The sequence below is a fragment of the Zingiber officinale genome, chromosome 1A, assembly GCF_018446385.1.
Source record: "Zingiber officinale cultivar Zhangliang chromosome 1A, Zo_v1.1, whole genome shotgun sequence".
NCBI classification, from domain to species: Eukaryota; Viridiplantae; Streptophyta; class Magnoliopsida; order Zingiberales; family Zingiberaceae; genus Zingiber; species Zingiber officinale.
The window spans coordinates 7,924,253-7,937,224 of record NC_055987.1 but is presented as its reverse complement, the minus strand read 5'-3'; positions in this window follow the sequence as shown (position 1 = coordinate 7,937,224).

Here is a 12,972-nt window from a genome sequence, read left to right as displayed (position 1 = left end):
TAATTAAGTGCTCGTACACTTGGTCAAATTTCATATACTTCCTATTTTTACAATGCTTCCAAGGACATAAGATTACTTCACGTGTTTTGGCATAGTTCCTAGCTTATGCAAGAAATTTTTGAACCCCTTCTTCATACTCGGGTACAAGCCTTGAAGGTAGATGCATCCATTCTTTATCCATTTGGTAAATGATCTAAGCTTCGGATGAAGAAAAGTGGTCTCTGTCTCACAACAAGGGGAGCAAACATAGCTTAAGCCTTGTGCATAGATTACCAAATTAGATTAATTAATTAAAAAATAATACCTAAAAGAAACATAAAATATAAAAAATAAACATAGTTCAATTAACTGAGGTGAGCAAAAGCACAACTAAGTGGGTCATTCACCAAGGCAAAACTTTGTCAGATTACAATGCAGATCAACTATAATTACTATTTATTTGATATTGGAAAATATAGAAAGGATTTGCATAGGTTTTTTATTTATTTTAAAATATGCTTAAATTTGTAAACAACTATGAGAAAAGAATTCTCTTATTGTTTATTAATGCAATGGAAGTTATTTGGGATATTGACATTCCTGGTGCTAGAGTTTTAAGCTCCTACTTTTTCATATTAATACTAGATGAGTTAGCCAATTATGCTGAAGATACGCATCCTTGATGTGTTATTTAATGAAATAATTCCATTAAATTTAAAGCTTGCATTATTTGATTTTAATATAAGTAGAACAAAAACATAAGCAAATATTATAAGTTGAATAAAACCATCTATGTCTAGCTTATCACATGAGCTAGAGAAACTTGCACATACAAACTAAAATTAGACACACCAATAATGAAATAAGACATTCTATTCACATGTAGGCAAAGCACAAACAAAACTTATATAGTCAATGGGGAGTTCCTTTCGACCAAAATCAACAAAGTTTTATAGATAGTTGATGGAGCATATAAATGATGATCCCCTTGTACTCAGATTGGTATGTCTTTAAACTAAAATCAACATTAATAAAGAAATGAAAAGGAAGGGAAAACAATTAGAAGAGACCTTAGGAACTAATCTCTAGAGTCTAGAGTACTCTTCCCCCTAAAGTGACAATTACATCTACACATGGTAACTGAGGGAAAACTAGAGGGTCCTAAAGGAAAGATGGATTAGATGGAATGATTCAAAACTATAAAATGAACCCTCTAGTATGATCCTGATTCTACACTAAAAAAAAGTTCTATTTTTGCAGATAAAACCATATCAAAACCCCAATAATAGATGAAGATGAACTAAAATCGTAAGAGGCATTGGTGAAACCTAGATTGGAATACCAAGAGATGGAGTTTAATCAATCAAAACCAACTAGAAATCAAAACCAGGAGAACTCATAAAAAATAATTAACGGAAACATTTTGCTTCCCCAAATTAACTAACAACCCCCCTAAACAAAGTGAAGAACGAATCTAATAAAAGCATGGAGCTAGAAGTCACATTCAAATCAAAAGATCTATAACTATATCATAAATAATGAAGCAAATCGTACTAACATAAGAGATAATTACTTGGATTAAGATGGTTGGTACCAAAAAAGATCTCGACAAAGTTCAATTCGGCAGAGGGCTTCAGCGAAGAGGGCTTCGCCAGAGAGAGGATGGACGGAGATGTTGACGGAGACATAGTTTAGAGTTGTCGGTAGAGGGAGTTCATGTGAGGAATTGGGAGTTTAGGTTTTACATGAGGAGATCAGAGATCGTGAGTTTAGGTTTTTATGGGAGGGGTTTCGGCGTCAGGTTTTGGTTCACGGGTTTGTAGTGTGAGGAGTTTGGCGGAAAAATAAATGCAGTGTTGGACTGGGTAGGCCGGCTAGAGAGGGTCAGGTTGCCTGAAACACAAGAATAAAACACCTTCTTGATCTTTTGACTCGGATTAGTAATGCAATTATAACAGAAACAACAACTTAAAAAAAATAATAAAAGGCACCAAAATTTACTTAGTTACAACCTAGATGGTTCTTAATCTAAGGCAAATGAACACTCACTAAGAATCTCCTTCACTGGCGGAGAAGCCTTTTACACTCGTTAATAGCTCAGAAAAGACTAGGAAACTGAATACTCAAGTTGTTGTTAATTTTCTAGGTCCAGGGGTCTTTTTATAGTCTCCAAAAAATCTTATCCAAAGTTTGAAGGCACCTCCCAAGGGTTTGGAGGGCTCCTCCAGCAAGACATCAAGGGATAAAGCTTTATCCCTTGGCATCGGTCAAGTCGACTGGCCGAAGGTGCCTTCCATAGCCTTGGAAGGCGCCTTCGTACTGTTCATTGAAGGCACCTTCCAGCCATGGAAGGCTCCTTCCACAGAAGGCGCGGAGGCGCCTTCAACAGCCTCTGAAGGCGCCTCCAACATCACTTACACCTCCACTCCTCTCCTTTGCTACTGCGATCACTTGGGTGATTTTGGCCATCGGAATAGGGCTCACCCGAACCCAATTTCCGGGCTTCTCCTCGAGTAGGCTTCCGCTCCAACTTCTCGTCCCTCAAACACCACGCACGTCCTTCTCGTCCACCGACGTACTCTTCCACAGCGTCTCGTCCCTCGGACGCACCGAGCCAGTCGGCTCTCTCCTGTGTCATCATTCTCAATAGCTGCGTCTTCCGCTCGACTTCCTGTGCTCCTAAGCTCCTAAAAAAAATGGGGTAATAAAAAAGCTAAGGGTAAGTTTCCAAAAAGTAAGTATTTTTGAAAAAAAACATTTTGAACAATCATTTTGATATCACTTAGAAAAATTGCAATAATTTTTGAAACTCTAAGTTTTGGAAAAATTTTCTAAGTTATGAAATTGAAAAAAATTGAATGCATTATTTTAACTCACTATTTCATGCTTATCAGTTTGTCAATTAAACATTTTATTTTGTTAATCGACTTCCAGGCTGTAGCGAGACACTAGACCTTCTTGGTAATTGGATCATCAACCACTTCTAGACAAAGCCTCATAATGAAATCAAATATTTAATGTACTTTCTGAAAACCCTAAGTCTAATTAAACTTTTAATTAAGACAAGTTTTCTGAACCCAATATAGGTTCCTTCCAACTGGGTTAATTAGAAATTTCGGGGGTATGTAACTTTTGGATATTTTTCTGATTTGACCCCTGTGAAATCTAAGATACCAGTTCATATTTTTATAATCTTTATTATATGAGCATGCATGATTTTTCATATATTCTATCTCTATTTTTAATTTGTCGTTTTCTATTTTTAAATTATCATATAAATCTAGTGGACATGCTTTGGACAATTGTATTTTTAAATCTAAATTTTCTTTTTTTAACTTGCAACAATTTTTTGATAAAAACTTAACAAATTTGAATAGCTTATCAGGTGGAAGAGATAGTACTTGACTTACATTGTCGATCCCATCATCCGTAGCTCCTCCTGAACTGTTGCTTTCTTTTGATATAGCTTCCCCTTCATCGATGCTCTCGATGTTCATTTCGGAAGAACTTTCTTCGTGTTCATCCTCTTGAAGACTTGCCATCAACGCAAGTTCGGAAAAGGCTTCGACCTCTCATTCGAGCGACGTTTCGTCCCACGTCACCTTTAGGGTCTTGTATTTGTTCTTTTGAACGGGATTTTTGTTCTTGCCTTTGTCCTTCTTGTTGATCTTTAACTTAGGGCAGTTGTCTTTAACATGCACTTCTTCATTGAAGTGGTAGCATCGATTGTCCTTTTCTTTCTACCCTGCAGATGGTTAGATTTTCAAGTTTTAAACAATTTCTTAAACTGTCTTACCATCATTACTGTTTCGCTATCATCGAGAGAGGATTCTGACGTTTGTTTATCCATCTTTACCTTAAAGGTAATATTGTGCTTTGGCTCCTTCGGATCTGCACATCTTATTTTGTGGACTTCAAAGGTAGAAAATAAGTCTTCTAACGTAGTTGAATCTAAATCCTTAGATATGTAATAGGCATCTACTAATGATGCCCATTTAGTACCTCTAGGGAATGCATTAAGTGCGTACCTTAGCGAATCTTGGTTACTTACCTTTTCTCCAAGATTCATGAGTCCAGTGATGAGCTCCTTGATCCTTGAATGAAGGTGTGCAACTGTTTCACCTTGTTCCAGTTTGATGTTGCTGATATGGTTTCTGAGCAGATCCCGTCTTGCGAGTTTCGCCTCCAAGATTCCTTCATGTAGTTCTAGAAACTCTCCCAGAGCTCCTTCGCAGACTCGTAGGCTCCGATTCGACTGACTTCTTGTGGCAGTAGCACACTTAGCAGATGGAACTCTGCTTTCCCGTTTGTCATAAAATCAGCTTACTCCTTCTTGGTCCAGTGATATTTATCTTTACCTTCGGGTGCTACATAACCAAACTCCATTATTAAAAATGAATTGAAATCAGTCTTGAAAAATGCCTCCATTTTCTTTTTCAAGTTGGCGAAGTCCCCCTCGAACTTTGGTGGATGGATGCTTGAACAGGCCATCTCATGTGCTTCATTCAACAGTTAGTCCTCCTGAAGCTGTTAGGTTCTGATACCACTTGTTGGACTTGGTAGGTCGGCTGGAGAGGGTTGGGTTGCTTGAAACACAAGAATAAAACACCTTCTCAATCTTTTGACTTGGATTAGTAAAGCAATTATAACAGAAACAACAACTTAAAAAATAGTAAAAGGCACCAGAGTTTACTTGGTTACAACCTAGATGGTTGTTAATATAAGACAAATGAACGCTCACTACGAATCTCCTTCACTAAAGGTGGAGAAGCCTTTTACACTCGTTAATAGCTCAGAAAAGACTAGAAAATTGAATACTCAAGTTGTTGTTAATTTCCTAGGTCCAGGGGTCATTTTATAACTCCCGGAAAATCTTATCCGAAGCTTGAAGGTGTCTCCCAAGGGTTTGGAGGGCGCCTCCAGTGAGGCGCCAAGGGATAAAGATTTATCCCTTGGCAACGGTCAAGTTGACTGGCCGAAGGCGCCTTCTATAGCCTTGGAAGGCGCCTTCGCACTGTTCATCGAAGGTACCTTCCAGCCATGGAAGGCACCTTCCACAGAAGGCGCGGAGGCGCCTTCAACAGCCATTGAAGGCGCCTCCAGCAGCACTTATAGCTCCACTTCGCTCCTTTGCTGCTGCAATCTCCTGGGTGATTTTGGCCACAGGAATAGGGATCATCCGAACCCAATTTCCGACCTTCTCCTCCAACAGGCTTCTGCTCTGGCTTCTCGTCCCTAGAACGTCACGCGCATCCCTCAGACGCAGCGTCTCGTCCCTCAGACGCACCGAGCTCATTGGCTCTCTCTCGTGTAGTCCTTCTCGCTAGCCGCGTCTTACGCTTGACTTCCTGTGCTCCTAAGCTCCTACACACTTAGACACAAGGATAAAAAAATAACAGGACCTAACCTAACTTGGTTGATTACACCAAAAATAACCTTGGGGTTCCAACATGCGGGAGCAAAAAGTTTTGGCAAATAATTAGTAGACGAGATGTTTCGACAAAAATATATTAGAAGAGTTTGAAAACAATTAACGGTGAATATTATACGCTATTAAAATTTTATAATACTTATTGGCAGCATGCTTTTTTGCACGCCGTCATTTATATATATGAAAGGTATTAACAGCGCCCTTCGTACACTGTTAATATTAAGTTTTAATAGCGCACTTTGTATGTCATAGAAAATATTATTGACAACGTATTTTTTATGTATGCTGTCGTTTGTATAAATATTACACTATCCGCAGTGCACATAATTGGGTGCACCGTAAAACCTATTATTAATGGTGCACTTTAACCGCACGACGTTGATCTTGCGCTACAAAAAGTCACATTTGTTATAGTGAAGCCAAGAGTTAGCTTCTGAGGATTTTTTATTGTTGGCTAATCAGGAGAAGTTGAGAGCCCAAGATGCACAAATAGCTTCATTATTATCTAACCTAAACGATATCAAAACTGAATGAGCTACTCTCCAAGCCAAGCGAGACGCTGCTCAATCTGAACTACAGTCCTATAAGGCAAGGGAAGACGAGTGAGGTGAAGCTAAATGAAGAGCTTATCTCGACTCTCTTGCATTTGGCCAGCCATTTCTCACCCATATTGTGAAGACTGTTAGTCATGCAGCTGGATGAGTCATTCAGCAATTACAGGAGGGTGATTATCTATCTACCGACCCCCCTCTGAATTTCATAGATCGTCATCGACTTAATAGAGAGCTTTCAAAAGATATCCTAAGTAAATTTGATTAAACATGTATCCGTATACTCCATTCTTGTGCTATCTTATGGCTTGTGTTATCTTATAGAAGTAGCATGCTCAAAAAATATTCAAAGCAATGTTAAATGATACCTATTTCTTTTCGTGACTTAATGCTTCTCCAGAGTCATCAACACCTTTACAGAGACAATGAGCTCCTTAATATGTTCATGCTGCATGCCCTAAGAAATTCTCCTTAATTGATGCCGAGCGAAATGATTCATTCAAACACACATGAGTAAGCTCCTTGATGAACTTCTAGAAAAAATAATAAATAGATCGAATATTTATATAAACACTCTCCATAATGAATACTCAGACTGAATAATAAACTGATTTGATCTGTGATGCTAAGTAGAATAAATAGACTAGATATTTATATAAACACTCTCTATAATGAATTCCCAGACTAAATAATAAATCGATCGGATCTGTGATGCGAGTGAAATAAACAGACCGGATATTTATATAAACACTCTCCATAATGAATTTTTGGATGGAATAATAAACCAATTGGATCTGTGATGCCGAACGAAATAAACAGACCAGATATTTATATAAACACTCTCCATAATGAATTCTTGAACTGAATAATAAACTGATCGGATCTATGATGTCGAGAGAAATAAACAGACTGGATATTTACATAAACATTGTCCATAATAAATTCTCGAATTGAATAATAAACCGATCGGATCTGTGATGCCGAACAAAATAAACATATTGGATATTTGTAAATATTTCATGATATCTAGAATGAATATGATTTAAAGTCATGGTTCAACTATATGAAGTTTAGAGTAAAGCTTGACTATGTAGAGTTTAAAGTTTTCGACCATCTGTTTATCATGACCAATCGACTGTGAGGTTTAAAGTCTCTAACCATCTGATACGACCGATCGACTATAAGGTTTAAAGTCTCGGGCTGTCTGACGTGACCGATTGACTATAAGGTTTAAAGTCTTTAGCCATCTGACACAATCGATCAACTGTACAGTTTAAAGTCTCCAGTCGTCTGACACGACTGATCGACTGTAAGGTTTAAAGTCTCTGGCCGTTTGACGCGACTGATCGTCTGTAGGGTTTAAAGTCTCCGACCATTCTATGCAACCGATCAATTGTGAGGTTTAAAGTCTCCGGTTGTCTGATGTGACTGATCAACTATGGGGTTTAAAGTCTCCGACCATCTGATACGATTGATCGACTATAATAATTCTGCCTACACTTTTCATTAAATGTATTGAGTAAAATATAAAAGTAAGTTATAGGCATACTTGTCCAACTCTATAAGGTTGTAGATGATTGACACTCCAAGGTCTATCTAATCTTCGGCCTTCAGCATCTTCTAAATAGTAAGAACCAAAGACGAGCTTTTGTACCACCCTATAAGGTCCTCCCCATTGTGACTCTAGCTTGTTAACATCTCCGACTGGCTTAATACATTTCCAGACTAGATTGCCCACCTAAAAGAATCGAGGGATAACCCTTTTGTTATAATTTTATCTCATTATTTGACTATATGATATAAGTCGAGCTGCTACCTTGTCCCATACTTCTTCTATCAAGTCAAGCTCCATAAGACGCTGATCAGCATTATCCTCATCATATAAGCGCCTATGATTAGATTCCACACCAATTTCAATCGAGATTATGACCTCACCGCCATAAACCAGATGAAAAGGAGTTATACCTGTTGATTCTCGGGAAGTTGTGCGATATACCCATGACACATTAGGTAATTCGTCCACCCAACTTCCTCCAACATGATCTAATTTAATTTCGAGTCATCTGAAAATCTCCCTATTCGTTACCTCGACTTGCATATTACTCTATGGATAAGCCATAGAGGTGAAAGCTGGTGTAATACCATATGCCAAACACCATTCTTGAATTCTATTACCTTGGAATTGTTGGGGTTGCAAGGTTGCAAACATAGCCCCACATTGAAAATACATGGGAAAGATAATGAGTTTATAAGAGAAAAGATATCTCCATTGGAATGAGTCCTTTTGGGGAGAGCCGAAGAGCAAAGACATGAGAGCTTAGGCTCAAAGTGGATAATATCATGTTATTATGGAGATATCTAAATTTTTTTCGATCCTACAATTGATATCAAAGCCCAGACTGCCAGAAGGTTTAACCGCTGACTGTGCACAAGAGCTATGGTATGACTGAGCCATGTGGGTATAATATTGACCTCGAACAAAGAAAGTAGGGGCTCCTATGTTTAGATCAAGAGGACCAGATACCAGGCAGGAAGTCCTAGTTGTGGTTAGGCAAGGAAGTCCTAGTAGGTCCGGTGGACCGAGGGGCAGGAAGACCTGGTGGGTCGAGGATCGGACGCGGAAAGCCTGTGGTCCTTTGTTTGAGGGGGGGGGGAGGGATTGTTGGGGTTGCAAGGTTGCAAACATAGTCCCACATTGAAAACACATGGGAAAGATCATGAGTTTATAAGAGAAAAGATATCTCCATTAGAATGAGACCTTTTGGGGAGAGCCCAAGAGCAAAGCCCTGAGGGCTTAGACCCAAAGTGGACAATATCATGCTATTGTGGAGATATCTAAATTCTTTTCGATCCTACAGGAATTATCTTCCATTATTAGAAACCAGCTTATGTGGAATGCTAAATCTATAAATAATATATTGCCATAAGAATTTGATAACTACTTATTCAGTAATTCTGGCCAATGGTTCAACTTCCACCCATTTTGAAAAATAATCCACGACTACCAATAAAAATCTCCTCTGAGCAGGTGTTATAAGAAATGGTCCCACTATATTTATACCCCATTGATCAAAAGGATAAGATACAATGGAAGTCTTTAGTAATTCAGTGGGATGATGAGGAATGTTCTGATGCTTCTAACAAGACAAACGCATCAGCTTGCAAAGTGGACTAAAATATCCCGCTAATAATATTTTCCTAGCAAGATATCGACCTCCTACATGGCTACCACAAGAGCCTTGATGCACTTCCTGTAGAATATACTATATATCATCTAGCCCAATGCATTTAAGTAAAGGATAAGATAAATCCCTTTTATAAAGTTGGTCCCCAACCATAGTGAACCAGCCAACCCTCTTTTTGAATACCCGTGCTTGCTCTCCATCAGTTGGTAGAATACCTCGTTGTAAGAATAAGATAATTGGCGCTTTCCAATCACTTTGTAATTCTAAATTGGCCTGCCTCTCAATGCAAGCTACCAATAACGATTTCTCCATAGGCTTATCCAAATTCTAAGGAATTATGGCAGAGACCAATTTAGCTAACTCATCTGTTGTTTGATTATCTGAACGGGGAATTTTATGTATACTAACTTCTTGAAATTCTACCCTTAATTTATCAAATGCTTCTGCATATAACTTGAGTCGTTCATTGTTGATCTCAAATTTTCTAGATAATTGTTAAGCAGCTAACTGGGAATCAGAAGAGAGTAAGACTCGGGTGGCTCCCACGTGCCAAGCAACTTGTAATCCTACTATTAAGGCCTCATATTCTGCTTTATTATTGGTTGTCCTATAATTTAACCGAACAGATAATTGCATTTAATCTTCCCTGGGTGACATAAGAGGAATACCTATTCCACTACTCTGCCGAGTGGAGGATCCATCAACACATATCTTCCAAGTGTTGGGATGTATACTAAAAGCCTAGCATTTTGTATAACATAAGAATCACATTGGTCAAATGTCTGCATTTATGTTAAATGCAGTTGTCCATTTAATTTATATTGTAGATAACATGGGGTGTGGCGGTAGTTCTTTTGTCGGCTTTGAGCAGTTTCTATTCTTTGGCGGATGTTCTATATAGCATGGGTGGTTTCGTCAATGAAATCTGTTCGGAGTCCCATCTCCTTCTTTTCACCACTCTCGTACCAGCATATAGGGGACGTACATCTCCTCCCGTACAGAGCCTCGTAGGGCGCCATCCCAATAGTAGCTTAGTAGTTATTATTGTAGGCGAATTCCGCCAAGTATAGATATCGGCACCAACTCCCTTTAAAATCTAAGGCGCAAGCTCGTAACATATCTTCCAGTGTTTGATTTACTCTTTCTGTTTGTCCGTCCGTCTAAGGATGGAAGGCAGTACTGAATAATAATTTTGTACCGAGGGCCTTCTGAACACATTCCCAGAAATGAGAAATAAAGCGACCATCTCTATCCGAAATGATGGTCTTTGGAATCCCATGTAATCTGATAATTTCCTTAGCATATAATTGAGCCAGTTGCTCAGTCGAGTAGGTCATCTTGATTGCTAGGAAGTGGGCGGATTTCATCAATCTATCCACGATCACCCATATAGCATCGTATCCGTTCGTCGTTTTGGGTAGTCCTGAAATGAAATCCATAGAAATGTTCTCCCATTTCCACTCTGGAATCTAAATTGGTTGCAGCACTCCTCCAGGTCTCTGGTGTTCTGCTTTAACTCTCTGACAAGTCAAGCAGGTACTGACATACTGAGCCACGTCCCTTTTTATACCTAACCACCAGAATTTCCTTTTCAGGTTGTGGTACATCTTGGTGGATCCAGGATGCATCGCATAGGGTGTTTCATGAGCTTCCTCAAATATACTTTTTCGTAACTCCAGATCATCAGGAATACATAAACGATCTCTGAGGTATAGTACTCCGTTGTCAGCGATACGAAATCCCTCATCCTTTCCTTCTAGTACTTCTTGCTTGATCCTTTGGAGGCTTGATTCACGGGCTTGCTTCTCCAATATATCATCGAACAACGTCGGTGTTATTGTCAGGGTAGAGAGTCGCTCGGACATAATTTTGATCCCATAACCCGTACCTTCCATTCGGTTTCCAACAAATTCAAACATCGGCTATGCTTCAGGCCAGAAGACCACTTTTCTTTTTTGGCACTCGATCGAAGCACCGTACTTGCTCAGGAAATCCATGCCCAATATAACGTCATAATCCTGCATGTCCAGTACTATCAGATCACAATAGAGTTCTTTGTCTGCAATTCTGATAGATGCAGCTCGCAGCATATGAGTAGATGGCATCACTTCTCCCGAGGGCAGTGTCGTTAAGAACTTGCAATCTAAAGCTTGTGGTGGTATGCCTATCTTTCTCATGAAAGGCGTAGAGACCAACGAGTGTGTTGCCCCAGTATCAAATAATACAGTAGCATGCTGACTGAAAATAAATATCTGACCTGTGACAACTGTAGAAGCGTTCGCTACATCCTCCTTGGTGAGGGAGAAGATCCTGGCATTCGTTGTAGCTGGCGGGGCTTCCAATCTCCCTTGGCTAATCTGAGGGTCTTCTATCGCAGCTTGCATGTGGTGTAGCTATGAGGGAGCACCCTTGTTCTGGACGTACTGAGGTGTCTGAACCTGAGTAGGGCAGTCTCTAGCTCTATGTCCTTCCAGTCCACAATTGTAGCACTTATTTGTGCCCATACGACATTTTCTGGGATGCTTCTTTCCACATGTAGTGCACTGAGGGAACATGGGTTGCTTGCTCACTGGACCACCCTTAGAGTCGTTCCATTACTTTCTCTTGCCACTGTGGTTTCCTTTCCAACTGGCTCTGGTATTTTGAGGTTTCTGTCCTCCTGGCTGAGCTTGACTCTCTCCCTCGTTCAGCGCCTTCAAATAGTGTTCGGTGATCAGGGCACTGCTGATTAACTCTTCTGTGGTCTGCGGTCTATTAACTCCGCCGGCCACGTTCAGAGCTATTTCGGGTCTGAGCATCTTCAGCATGAGTCTGACCCTTTCTCTTTCCGTACTGACCAACTCTGGGCATAGGCATGCTAGTCGATTGAATCTTTTCACAGCTTCATTAACGGACAGGTCACCTTGCCGGAACTCGGTGACTCGTCGTAGTGCTTGTTTGTAACACACATATGGAATAATTCTTCAAAGAATTCAGCTTCAAAATCCATCCATCTCATTTGGTTCACTTGTCTTTTTTCTTTAACTCTGTCCCATCACATTTTGGCATCTCCCGTAAGGTAAAACGATGCACACTTGACTTTCTCATGTTCAGGCCAGTCCAATAGTTCTACTATACTCTCTACCGTATTGAACCAGGCTTGAGCGTCCCATGGTTCACAATTACCAGAGAAGGCTTCTGGCTTAAGTCTCTGCGACTGAATCAGGTATGCCTCCTGTCGAACCACTGGGGCAGGGCCCACGGGTGGTACTGGTGCAGCTGTAGGTATAGCTTGTTGGAGGATCGGTGGCCGGCTTGAAGGGGGGTTGGATAGACGGCACCCCCAAATCCTTGCTTTCTACACTATTGTTAGTATGCGCAGCGGAAATCTAATACTAACTATAAATAATAATACAAAGAAAGCTTAAGACAAGAATAAGAAATGGCAAACCAAGCTAACACGTTCGTTTACGTGGTTCGGAGATAACTTGCTCCTACTCCACGGCTGTCCGTAAGGTGGACGATCCCTCAATCCGTCGGTGGATTAATCCCCGGAAACTCCGGCTAGCACAATCCTCCTTGTCGGTGGAGAAACCTCACCACAACTCGATCAAGAGCACTTGGATTGCTAGGGCACTAGTTGACTACTAATTAGAGGTTACCCACCACTAATTTCGTCAACTTTGGCCGGCCAAACCAAGCTCCCTCTTATAGAGCTCGGGGAAACAGCCATGCTGTTTTGCCCGTTACCAGTCGACTGGTCCATGCACCAGTCGACTGGTGCCAGCCACAACGGCACTCCAACGGCTATCTATCAGTCGACTGGTCCCATGACCAGTCGACTGAT